The sequence below is a fragment of the Bos javanicus genome, chromosome X (assembly GCF_032452875.1).
Source record: "Bos javanicus breed banteng chromosome X, ARS-OSU_banteng_1.0, whole genome shotgun sequence".
NCBI lineage: Eukaryota > Metazoa > Chordata > Mammalia > Artiodactyla > Bovidae > Bos > Bos javanicus.
In genome coordinates, this window is record NC_083897.1 from 47,487,722 (window position 1) to 47,501,240 (window position 13,519).

A 13,519-nucleotide genomic window follows, 5' to 3' on the forward strand; every position below is an offset into this window, starting at 1 on the left:
TGCTTTATTATAATAATTGTTGAACTTTCTTTGTAAGTGCATTACTAACTGTTGATACAAATAAGATTAATTCATATTATGTTTATTCATCAGAAACACAAGAAGTACCCTTCCCTATCAAACTCCCTCAATTTACTGTCCCAGAGATTCAAATAGTATCACATCACATGAAATTGTAGTTGGAAGGGAAGGAGAACACTAGTAAGTTTTCTTTAAATTGAATTCCAAGCATATAAAATATATCCTCTTCCCAAGAAATTAAGCTAGTTAGAATATTAAATCAATAATATGCATACTTAAATATTATTTAATGTGATCATTAATCATTACATAGAGGGTCTAAAACCAAAGTGATTCAGTTGTCATTACAGTCAACAAAATGTAATTTATAAACAGATTATCATTAGCTTTTTTTCAGTTTTTTGTAGTGTTCCTCGGAGGAGAGAGGGAACCAGAAATAAAATCAATGCACAAGACGCAGTGTTTCTGCATCTCCATTTTTCCACCTCACTTTTAGGTTTGATGTTATTTCCCTGTGGAGGCGATCTGAAAGCTAAAATCCTATATAAAAACCACTTAGGCCATGTCATTTTTACTGACTAGAAGTTAGCTTTCTTATAAAATGTACCACAGGATATTACTTTAACAGGTTTGGTTCAAGGGGCACCAGGCTCTATAGACTACCTGAGCTCCAGCAGCGGCACTTTCTTTTAGGCAGGACTCTAAAGCTTACCTGAATCACTGGGCTAACATTCTATTTATGTTTTCATCTTCGCATGGCAATTTAAACTCTACTTCTAAAGGAGGTTTAAAATGAAGGCTTAAGAAAAAGTAAAAGAAAAAGATCCACTGAAAAATAATTTTACAACCCATTCAGTTGCTTGACTGTTTATTACAGACCTACTCTGCATCCAAGCTTGTTGTCCCGGGCTACTGTGGAAATAGCAAAGACATATTCAAACAGTCTCTATGCCTGAAATACTTAGAATCCAGTTGGTGAGACAAGCTGGACACTTAATTATGGACTCAACTTGGTATTCAAGACCATCCATGGTATAATCTTCAATAGAACTTTTCTGCCTATGTTTTTTCACTCTTTCCCCCTTCACCTACCCTTGACTCCAAGCAGACTGAATGATTCCCATTTCTCTGACTAGACATTACCTTTCCCACCTCTATGGCTTTCCTCACCATTTCCCCAACATTCACTCAAGTGAAAAAGTGAAAGTGTAGTCACTCAGTCGTGTCCAGCTCTTTGTGACGCTATGGACTGTAGCCTGCCAGGCTCCTCTGTCCATGGAATTCTCCAGGCAAGAATACTGGAGTGGGTTGCTATGCCCTCCTCCAGGGGATCTTCCTGACTCAGGGATTGAACTTGAGTCTCCTGCATTGCAGGAAGATCTGAGGCACCAAGAAAGCCCCAAATCTTCCAGGTTTATTTCAGATACAAATTCCTTCATGAAGACTTACTGCCTGAACATACATACCACTCCCATCCACTTGCCCCCAAACCCAGTGCTATTTCTTTCCCCTTGTCCCTTTGCTATTGCACTTAATTTTTCATGTTATAGCTGTCTCATTATCCTATCTCCACCACCCACGAGATTTGGAGTCTGTTTAGCTCTATCTCCTCCAGTACTTAGTATTTAGCAGGAGACAAAATAGCTATTTATTTGAATTAAAAATGAATGCAAGATTTTGTGGCCATCTGCGAAAATGTATAGTCCAGGTAAGAATGTAGGAGACAATATAGCTCTTTTTCTCGGAAGTTTGATAAAAATATATATTCCTATAAAATGAACCACTTGGCCAAAAGTTTAACCACTAAATTAACATTTATTGTATGTTCGTCACTCTGCATAATGTGTTTTTCATATATGTAAAAGCACATTATTTAGTCAAAACTATCCTATTAAATTTCCCCAGTAATTCCTAAGGGCTGTCAGCTGCTCATTAAATCTTGATTTTCTGTCAGGAGGAATTAGTAATCTTGCCTTTGAGTGAATTTAGAAGCAATGAGGGATTGAGCAAAAGTATTTGAATACCCTCTCGGTGGTAAATTGGATATCCAATTTTCAACTTAGTCTTAATACGAAAAAAAGAATCAATTGAATTCAGAAGCTGTTTTTTCCTTTTTAATTTTCCCCCTTTTTAACTGAGTTAAAATGGGAGGGTATAGTTCTTTCTCAATGGGGTGAGGGAGGAATCTATTTTCATTCACTTTGAGAGGTTTCTCAAATTCCAACGACCCTTAATATATGGACAATCTATATAGCTAAGTCTATAAGGTAATCCTCTGGAAAGCAGAGGAAAATTCAGTACAATAACACAGAAATTGATCTTCATGAGATTTAAATAGTGTTTATTCAACAAGCCAAAACGTCCCTCTCTTCCCTCCTCCCAAATGAATTTTGTCATATATTGATACTAACCCTTATTGAAGTCTCAACTTAGTCTCTAAAACCAAGCTACCCTATTATTATCGTAGAGATTTAACATACATCAAGCTAATAAAATACAGCTCTTCATTTTTAGTTTCAGCTACACATCTTACATGACCTCAGATTAAATGTTCATTAAAATTGCAAAAGGTTAAGAGACATTGATAAATAGGCTTAAAACCTTGTGGGTTCCCCCCCACCCCATCACTCTTTTTTTCTAACCAAAGTTGCATCATGTACCATCCAGCAGTACATTTAACTGTCATAAGGCTGCTGATCGAAGATGTCCATCCACTAGGCAGGACAGAATTACATTCACATTCTCAGTGAAGCAGTGAGGTGGAGAGTGTATTTCTATCTGACCTCACGTGTGTCACTCACTTCCACTTTTTTTTCAACCAGGCCAACTGTTGATTTAAAGCTAACTTTTTTCATATAGTTAGAGGAAGGGGTAGCAGACACCAAATTATCTCTGTTTGCAACTCCAGTTCTCAGCATTTCAATATAGATGTGGTTCACTGTCATGACACTGATTATACTTACATGAAAGAATGAGGTCAAACTGTGAGGACTGCAATCAGGAAGAGCTGAATGCCCATGGACACCACGTCCTTTCTCCCTGCTTTCCCTACTCTTGCTAGGGATCAATGGTATTTCACCTCTCAGACCAATGGGAAATTTTTACAAGAAATTGTCTTCTGTCTTGCTCAGATACATTACTTTTCTAGCTCAGTTCTGCTTGGGGTGTGGAAGGTTTTCTCTGGTTAAGTTGACTAGACCTATTCTTCTAGCTTTTGCAGTTGCAGAGCAAGAAAAGTATAAATGTCAACAAGCAGAACAAAATGAGTATAACAACAAGTAGAAAGAAGCCAGGGGATGAAGGTCAAAACCTAGTTAATCACCTGTGTAGATAATTGAGCATTATTAGCAAATCCCTAAGCTTTTGCCTCAAAAGATGTGGAAGCGTGACCAGCATGCTTCTTACTTTGCATAGGTGCTGTTCTTTGAATTTCTACCCAAGCCTGTGCTTTTAAAATCAGCTTCAGATTAGATGCTTGATAACCCTTCTTCTTAGAAGTCACTCTAACTTCAGCATCTCCTTTGAGGTGGCTTCAGGTGCCTCATTTCAGTTTCCAATATTCTAACCTTTGCTCCCACACAACTAACATTTTTTGTACTGATCTGAGGCAAGAACTATCAATCATGTAATCCTCAAAGAATCTTTACAGGATAGACATCATTATCCTCATTTTATAGATGAACCATTTGAGGCACAGAGAAGTTAAGGAAGCTGCCAAAGGTTATGCAACCACTAAATGATAGGAATTGACCCCGGTTCTGCCTGATTCGAAATCCTCTGGTCTTCACATTGCTCCATATTGCCTCCCTATTTAAGAATCTTATTTATATTTGTTTTTCACATATATCTATCCTATGGGAACTAAGTTACAATAAGTTTAGCATCAGTTCTTGTGAGCTGGTCTGGGCTCAACAGTGCTGTTGGAAATACTCCAGTGTCCATTGTGATAGATCTAAGTTCAAACCCATATTCTAATTCCTGGCAACAGAAGCTACTCTCTCCTAGGGAAAAGAGCAGACCTGAGGATGCCAGAATGCTTTGTGCAGTCCAAATCCAAACTCCCTAATCATTCATTCATTCATCTTTTATTAGTTTTACCCCACACCCTCCCACACAATTTTTGATAGTCACAAAATTTTAAGTTTTTTAAAAATAATTTGATTTATTTTTGGCTGTACTGGTTCTTCATTGCTTCTGAGGCTTTCCTTTAGAGAGCAGGGGCTGTTCTCTAGTCGTGTACGCAGGCTTCTTGTCGTGGCTTCTCTTGTTGTGCAGCACAGGCTCTAGGGTACACGGGCTTCCGCAGTTGCAGCGCATGGACTCAGTAGTTGTGGTTCCAGAGCTTTAGAGCACTGGCTCAGTAGTTGTCGTGTGCGGGCTTCATTGCTCCAGGGCATGTGGGATCTTCCTGGATCGGGGATCAAACTCGTGTCTCCTGCATTGGCAAGTGGAATCTTCACCACTGGGCCACCAGGGAAGCCCTTAAGGTTGTATTTAATCTGGAGAATTTGTTCCTCTCTTCTTTTCTGATTTCTTGGCCCTACAACTGGCACACAACAGAATGACTCACTCTCTGTGACTCTCCTTGAGGTACCTTGTTACAAGTTCTCATTTTTGTGCTTCTGTTTTGAATATGCTGTAAAGAGCATGGGCGGCATTTGGCTGGAAAGCATGACATGCCAGGAAGGCTCTGTAAGCCATGTTGTTTTTCTTAGTCATGAAATGGCACCAGTATTCAATGATATGCCCTAGTTTTCTAATCTAATCAAATGTAAAAATTATACCCGTATTGAGGAGTGAATACAAGCCCATGTGTGCATGCTTAATCACTCAGTCGTGTCTGACTCTTTATGACATTATGGACTGTAGACTGCCAGGCTCCTCTGTCCATGGGATTCTCCAGGCAAGAATACTGGAGTGGGTTGCAATGCCCTCCTCCAGGGGATCTTCCCGACCCAGGGAACGAACCTGTGTCTCCTGAATTGCAAGTGGATTCTTTACTGCTGAGCCACCAGGGAAGCCCAAACACAAGCCCATTTTTATCCAAAGTTGACAATGCCTTTAAAACAAAGTGTAATATTTTGCTTATTTCTTATGAAATTTTTTTTTGCACATGCCATATATAATTTTTCGTATATGTTCTGTGCAAGATGACACCTTGAAAAGAAAAAAAATATATCTATAAAAAGACTAATGTAACTTGGTTTTCTGGCTCATGGTTTGATTTAACTAATTGACCAAGATGACTCTAAAACTTTATATTGGTTTAAAAGTTTTTTCTTGTCACAATAAGAACTTGAAACATGTCCAAGCAAAGCACTACTACTATTTCACTACAAAGTGAAATAAGTGAATTCATATATTTGTTATTTTTTAAAAGATTTTTGGAATTTTGCTCAGTTAGTATATTAAAGCCTACATGGAGAAATCTGCCTATTTATATAATGACAGAGAGTTTCCCAAGTGCTGGGAAAATATTTTATTTATATTTTAAAAGAAAAAACATAATTTGAAAACACTTTTCACATTTTTATTTTTCAACTTGCTTTCTATTTGATTTGTTTGCTTTTATTCACCTATGATCTAATCTGTAGATAGGCTGACTTGCTAAATGACTTTAGTATTTGGATTTAATTTATGTAAAGTGGATCTTAGATATTGAAGTTTCAGTTTAAAACTTATCTTTCAGGTCTTCTTGCCTAGTGTATATATAAATTTGGAAATAACCTAATGTACATAAACACGTTCAAAATATTCTATAGCTTTTAAAAAAATATTTTTAACTTTGAAATAATTTTAGGCTTACAAGGAAGTCACAAAGAAACCAAAAATAGTCCAAGGATGTTGATATACCCTTTTCCCAGATTGCCGAAATATTAATATTTTATCAAATCTGCTTTATCATTTTCTCTTTTTAGATACAGACATGCACAATATGCATCATTTTTTTCTGAATGTTTGAGACTAAATTGTTACATGATGCTCCTTCACCTTTAAATACTTAAATGTGTTTTTTCCAAACTGAACATTCTTTTATGTAACAGTAAATTTATCAGCATCAGTAAGTTAACATTGGTAAAATACGAATTCATAGACTTTATTCAGATTTCATCAGTTCTCTAACTAAAATGTTTTATAGCAAAAGAAAAAGATTAAAGATCATATATTACATTTAAAGTCTTTTTAGCCCCCTTTTATCTAGAATGGTTCCCATGCCCAAAATGTATAACCTAAATCTAACTGTGAGGAAACATTGCACAAGTTCACGTTCTACAAACTAATTTACCTGTGCTTTTCAGAAATACTATATTTTTTCAGTTATGGCACATCTCGAGGGCAGTACATAAGCATATTTTCCTTTTTAATTTCCTCTAAGAAAGTAGAAAAACTCAAAATAATGCCTAAGTGTGTTTCCAAATAGTTATCTTTGAATGTCAAAGAAAAACACTTAAAACACTCAAATTTTAATTTAAACAGAATGGCCATTTCATAAAGCAGTATTATATAAGAAGTTAAGGAAACTCTGTCTTTCATATACAGATTTCAGACAACTGCTTCTTCATTCTGAGTTGTGCATCATTGCTTCCACGGGCTTTTAAACTAAACATTGTGCTGCTTGTTGAGTACTTTTGTTTCTTACATTCAGCCTCACAGCCATCTCCCACTACCATACCTACGACACAACCACTTTACTGTGAGCCCAAAAATCTAGAAAAGAGATCTAAATGGCATGTGAAATTCTTAAGAATATTTCCTCTAAAGAAGGAAAGTGAAGTGAAAGTTGCTCAGTCGTGTCCGACTCTTTGCGCCCCCATGGACTGAATGAATTCTCCAGGCCAAAATACTGGAGTGGGTAGCCTTTCCTTTCTCCAGGGGATCTTCCCTACCCAGGGATCGAACCCAGGTCTCCTGCATTGTAGACAGATTCTTTACCAGCTGAGCCACAAGGGAAGCCCCTAAAGAAGGAAAGATAAGAGCAATTGGGAAGATTTATCTCCCCCAAAAGACCTCCTCTGTCAATTCAGACTGCATGTAAACAAGCTTTTCCTATAAAACACAAGCATCTATTACTATCACTATTTTATACCTCCATATTATTAATAATTACTCCATTCTGACTACTTTCTAGGTTGTGAGTGAACAGAATATTTTGTTGAGGTGCAGGAAACATGGGAGAAGTACTGTAGAGCCAGGGTTATTTGGTGAGAAGGTTAGGGTTAGCAGTGAGAGTGCCTCTTTGGGACCTTAAGCTAGGGAATAAGGAGAAGTAATGAGGGCCCTGTACATCCACTAAGAAGCAGGGAAGGAGTACCTAAAAATAAGTAGAAGGCCACCTACTTTGCAATTTTGCCTGGTAACACCAATTCAGTCAGCCCAAGCCTCGTTTTAAGTTTGAAACATCGCAAGTGATGATAAATTAGATCAGTAACACTTCCTGGTTATTGTTTGATTGTACGAATTTTGAAACTAATATTTACATTGTTATGATTCAGTAAAACATGTGTCATGGTAGGTTTTTTTATTTTATTTTTTCTCAATAATTTGTTTAATCCAGAGGCTATTTTCAGAAGACCCTAGGTAGACTTCTCACTCTGGTTATTCCCAAAGCGTAGAGTCTCCCATACTGGTTATTCTACGTATAACTTCCTTCCTAAAGACTTTTTGTTTTAATTCCTATTTTCCATCTCCCCATTCTTTAAAAGTGGCATTGTGAAGTTAAAAACCAACAAATTATAGCATGAAGTCTGGAAAATGAGTCAAATGGCCCATAATTATGTATGAAAACATTTCTGACTTATGATTTGTGAAATTAGCACTGACTCAGCTAATGATCATGAAAAGTGTATACTTAGGCTTATTAAGACTTGCAAAAGTCTAGTTTTAGTCCACAACAATGTGACCTTGATCTAGTCACTAAGGGTCTCTAGACATCTTAATCTTACTTAGTTATTTTGTTTGTACATATCTAGAGAAGAGAATGTGAAAAGTTCACATGAAAAATCAGGAAATCAACATTGGAAATAAATAGATAATAAATTAAATCAACAATTAATACAGATTCAATTAAATAGTGAACTTCCAAATGGATATAAACATAACATTCAGGACTAAATTATATTTGAGAATACCTACCCTAAGGAATAGGTATTGGGGCTTCCCTGGTGGCTCAGATGGTAAAGCGTCTGCCTGCAATGCAGGAGACCCAGGTTCGATTCCTGGGTCGGGAAGATCCCCTGGAGAAGGAAATGGCAATCCACTCCAGCACTCTTGCCTGGAAAATCCCATGGACAGAGGAGCCTGATAGGCTATAGTCCATGGGGTCGCAAAGAGTCGAACATGACTGAGCGACTTCACTTTCACTCTAAGGAATAGGTTTTTATGCTCTGGAACCATCACCTCAAAAAATAGCATCTAATCAATTTTACTCTAAACAATTTTCTTTCTGAAAGTATAAATTTCTTTCCCATAAGATAAAGTAAAAAGAAAATATCAAGATAGCTAGAGTTATTTTTTGTTTGTATGTTTGTTTTAATATAAGCCACCATGGTCAGGAGACAGAGTTGTCTTGATCCCTGGTTCAAGAAGATCCCCTGGAGAAGGAAATGGCGACCCACTCCAGTATTCTTGCCTGGAGAATTCCCAAGGATAAAGGAACCTGGTGGGCTATAGTCCATGAGGTCGCAAAACAATCGGGCATGACTTGGAAACTAAACAACACCATATAGAAAAGCAATATTTGAGTTCCTATCTGAACAACCTGCCAAAATAAGAACTTCTAAATTATAGAATTTCGACTAACTTTGTAATAGTTATTGACTTCTTAATCATCACTGTGTGTATTCATTTACTACAGTTTCTGTAACAAATATTGGGTTGGCCAAAAAGTTAGTTTATATTTTTGGGTAGCATACACAACGGAAATTTACTTTCTCACAGTTCTGGAGGTTAGAAATCCAAGGTCGGGGCATTGGCATGTTTGATTTCTTCTGTGGCCTCTCTCCTTGCCTTGCAGATGGCTGCCATCTTGCTGTGTCCTCACATGGTCATTTGTTTGTGTTATCTGTCATAATTTCCTTTTCTTATAAGGACACCAGTTATACTGGATTAGGGCCCGCCCTAACAACCCCATTTTAATTTAATTACTTCTTTAAAGGCCCTGTCTCCAAATACAGCCACATTCTGGGGCACTAGGAGTTAGAATTTCAACATAGGAATTTGGAGGGATATAATTCAGCTCATAACACTATGTTCCTTTCTAAAATAATGAATCTAGATTTATGGTATTCTTACTACTGTTTTGTGCACTGAATGTATTTTAATTTTGATAATATAGTTGCCTAGCATATGTATCAGCTTATCATCATAAGCCAAGGATGTGAAATTTATTGCTTCAAAATACATCCTAATTAAGATAATAAAATATTCACAACATTTTCATAGCATTTTTTTTTCCTTGTTAAACATAGCAGAATTGGATCTTATTCACATATCACAGATCAACCAATAAACCAGGCATTTTTTCCATACCCTGTGTTGATAAGGGTTTTTTTTTTTTCTTTTGCATGGCAATGATAAATTTTATTGCCTTCAACTTCTAACACTCCTATAATTGCAAACACAATAGGCTTTTTACAAGGGATATTATATATATATACAGCAGTCGTTTAAACCTGAAATAGAAAAATTAAAGAGGGAAAATATTCAAATCCATTGTGGCCTAGTTCTGTAACACAATATTGCAATATTTGACATTTCACTGAAGCCTCAACTCTATTCTGCCTAACTTTAAAAAACTTTATGTAATGAGTAGTCAAAAAGAAAAAAAAAAGATTGGGAAAATATGAATGTAAAAAGAGTTTTAAGAAAGTATGATAAAGCATAAGGCCTAACTCAAATTATATGTAATAGATGATATTTTGGGTATGTATCCTGACAGTTCCTACTAATAACTGACTTTACATCTTTGTACCTCCATTTTCTCATCTGTCAAAGAGGATAAATAATGATACCTATATTATAGGTTCGATATGATGATGAACAGAATAATAATTTCTATGAAACATTTAGCACAGAGACTGACATAGACTAAATTCTCAACAATCTCTAGTTATATATTGGTGTGTATGTATACATGTGGGGTCTTGCCATGTGGTGCTAGTCATAAGGAATCTGCCTGCCAATGCAGGAGACTTGAGAGACGCAGGTTTGATCCCTGGGTTGGGAAGATACCCTGGAGGAAGTCATGGCAACCCTTCAGTATTCTTGCCTGGAGGGAGTACTCTTGCCATGGACAGAGGAGCCTGGCAGGCTATAGTCCATGGGGTCACAAAGAGTCATACACGATTGCAGCAATTTAGCATGCACGCATGTGTATATATGTATATGTGAGAAAAATGAAAGTGAAAGTGTTAGTTGCTCAGTTATGTCTGACTCTTTGTGATTTCATGGACTGTAGCCACCAGGCAACTCTGTCCGTGGAATTATCCAGGCTAGAATACTGGAGTGTGTAACCATTCCCTTCTCCAGGGGATCTTTCTGACCCAGGGATCAAACCCAAATTCCCTGCATTGCAGGTGGATTCTTTACCATCTGAGAAACCAGGGAAGCCTCTTGTTTGTATATGTGCCTATGTATATGTGTACTTGTATATACACATACATATTATACATATTATGTATGTGAATACATAAATATTAGAATTCATCTTCATATTCACCAGCCTCCCTTTGATATACTACTAGAGTGTACATAGCTCAATTACAGGCTAGTCTTCCTGTCATGGTGGAAACTAACAAAGACATAACTGGTGATGTCAGTCTCAAATGGTAAGCCTTCTGTAAGCAGACATATAGATCCGTAGCAGCATGCCTAGTAATGGCCTCAGACACAACTTCTAGCCTAGAGAAGAATTGTGGCGCAGAATCTAAGTACCCCCTTCCACGTTTCTCAGTATCTTGATGCATAGAAAGCTTTGTAAAGGTCCTTAAGTTACTTTTTTTTTGGTCTTCATGTGGCCTTTATGATTAAGTCATTTTTAACTTCTCAGAAAACAAAGATTACATCTCCCACTCAAAAAATCCAGCAGTACCTGCTAGAAGCTTTCTTACACCTTAAACACTGAGTAAATCATGAAGTCCAATGGGATACTGAAACTAACCCATAATCCAAGAAACTGAGAAAGGCTAAAGAGGTTCCCTCCTCTGGAACCAAGGTAGTCTAGAAGGCCCAGAAATCAGTGAATGTCCGGATGGATAGTGGTTACTGCTTGGACTACACAGAAGAGGCTCCCTGGATTTGAATCCTAGCTCTGCAGCTCGATAGTTGTATGATATGGGTAAATTGTTTGACTTCTTTGTGTTACATTTTCCTCCTCTATAATCTGGAGATAATCAAATTACCTACTTTACAGAGTTCCAAAGTTAAGTAAATGTATATTTGTAATGTGCTTAAAATAGTCCCCTCCCCCCAAAAAAACAGATCCCAGCACAAAGTCATAACACTTACCCTAAGTATGTGCAACGTAAATAAAATCAAATAATGACTGACCTCTCCTAGCTACTTAAAATGGTGGCCCCAAAACTTATCTGTTCCACACTGTTCCAGACCAAGAGCCACTATAAATCTATTAGAAATCTCCCAATAAGGCACCTGTAGGTCTCTCAGCATTTGTGTTGGGGTTTGTCAGCAGACAGAAGAGTATAAATTGGTCTCAGCCAAGGCCTTCCTGAAGAAGCTTAAAAAAAAAAAAAAAAAACCAGGCTGGTGAATGGAACTTCCCTGGTGGTCCCGTGGTTAAGATTCCACATTTCCAATACAGAGGGCATGGGTTCTATCCCTTGTCGGGAAAATAAGATACCACATGCCACGTGTTATGGCCAAAACATTAAATAAAAAAATTAAAAAAAACAGTCTGGAGCATTTGGTATGTGTTTCTTTGATACTTTATAATCTGTGTGTCTAGCATCTGCATCATTTGTGTATGTCTCTCTTCTCAGCTAACACTCTGCACTATGTCTGTTTCGACTTAAACCAGTCCCTGGAAGACAGGAAGAATGTAGATATCACTGAATTCTAATATTTCTTTATGATGATAGCTCTAGAGCCAACAAAGAAACAGTTGCGTGTCCATTGGCTGCAAACCGGATCTTCAGAAAAGCAATTGTATGGCAACCTTTATGAAATGCAGTCTTCCTTTACCTTCAATTTTGTGTTTTATTTCTCTCTATGGTTTTTAAGCTACAAAGGTGAGAGTTTAAATATTTTTACAGAGACATCATTATAATGAATGTGATGGACTATAGTTGTAAATAGGGTGAGTGGGAAAATGCCTTATTAAGACAATTAGAAACAGAGATGAAGAAATGGACTTCAGATAAAAAAATTGGAAATTAATATCAGCATAGGAAAAAGACAGTAAGGTAGAAAAGGAGTTTTTTAATGAGAAAAAGTGAATAAAAGATGATGTTATTTTTATTTTAAATGAGACTGTGTCTCAAAGCATTTCATAAGTAATAAAGTTTTCTGTGACTATAGAAGATAGTTATGTTTATATAACAACAACTATGTTAATGAAATGGCAAGAGAAGTAACATTTTTACCTGGCTTTATATGTGGATCTACTGTGTGTATTACTGTAACTTTTGTTCTAAACTTCCCCTAAAATAGGTTTTATGAGCAATAGCAGTAATAGCAATAGTCCTCATGACTCTACCATTAAACTATAGACTCGGAAACAGTCACATGATGATTCCTGCACTATATGGCTCATTTTAGAGCACAGAACTCCAGCCAAAACTCCAAAGGGAATATTCCACAACAGAGAAGCAGTTTCATTGGAAGAATCATGATCCTAAATATTTCAGCTGTGGCTTTGAGGTCTCTGCTCTGTTCCCAGTGGATATGATGATAAAGAGAAAAAGTCAGCTTTCCATGGGCTTTATGTCTGTTCCCTTCTTTCCAGCCAGAATCATCTTTAAACATGTATGGAAGTTGTAAAGGGACTCTCCATAGGCTTACTGAAACTTGTAGATGGAAGATAAGAATAGATACTTTGCAGAATTTATTGGACATAGATCCTCTATTGAGTAAAAGAATCTCCTCTGTTAGGTCATTCTGGAGTGGGTTTCAATAAAAATATATTGGATGCTGTATTAGTTCCCTGGGCTTTGAGGTGGCAATAGTGGTAAAGAACACACCTGCCAATGCAGGAGACATAGAGATGCAAGTTCCATCCCTGGGTCGAAGATTCCCTGGAGGAGGGCATGACAACCCACTCCAGTATTCTTGCCTGGAGAATCCCCTGGACAGAGGAGCCTGGCAGGCTATAGTCCATAGGGTCGCAAAGAGTCAGACACAACTTAGCATGCATCCAGATATTAGTTTCCTAAGACTGCCGTAATGTATTACCACCAGCTAGGTGGCTTAAAACTAGAGGTTTATTCTCTCAGAGTTCTAGAGGCTAGAAATACAAAATCAAGGTAGAGGCAAGGTTGATTCC

General features: G+C 37.2%; 1 protein-coding gene and 1 non-coding gene across 4 annotated transcripts in view; both read left to right on the forward strand.

The window, feature by feature from the left end:
• The window catches only part of DIAPH2 (diaphanous related formin 2), a 941,635-nt gene that overhangs the window by 874,904 nt on the left and 53,212 nt on the right, over window positions 1-13,519 (forward strand). The window lies entirely within an intron of this gene.
• On the forward strand, window positions 8,178-8,249 carry TRNAC-GCA (transfer RNA cysteine (anticodon GCA)). The gene has a single exon. It is a non-coding gene; the product is annotated as a tRNA-Cys (tRNA).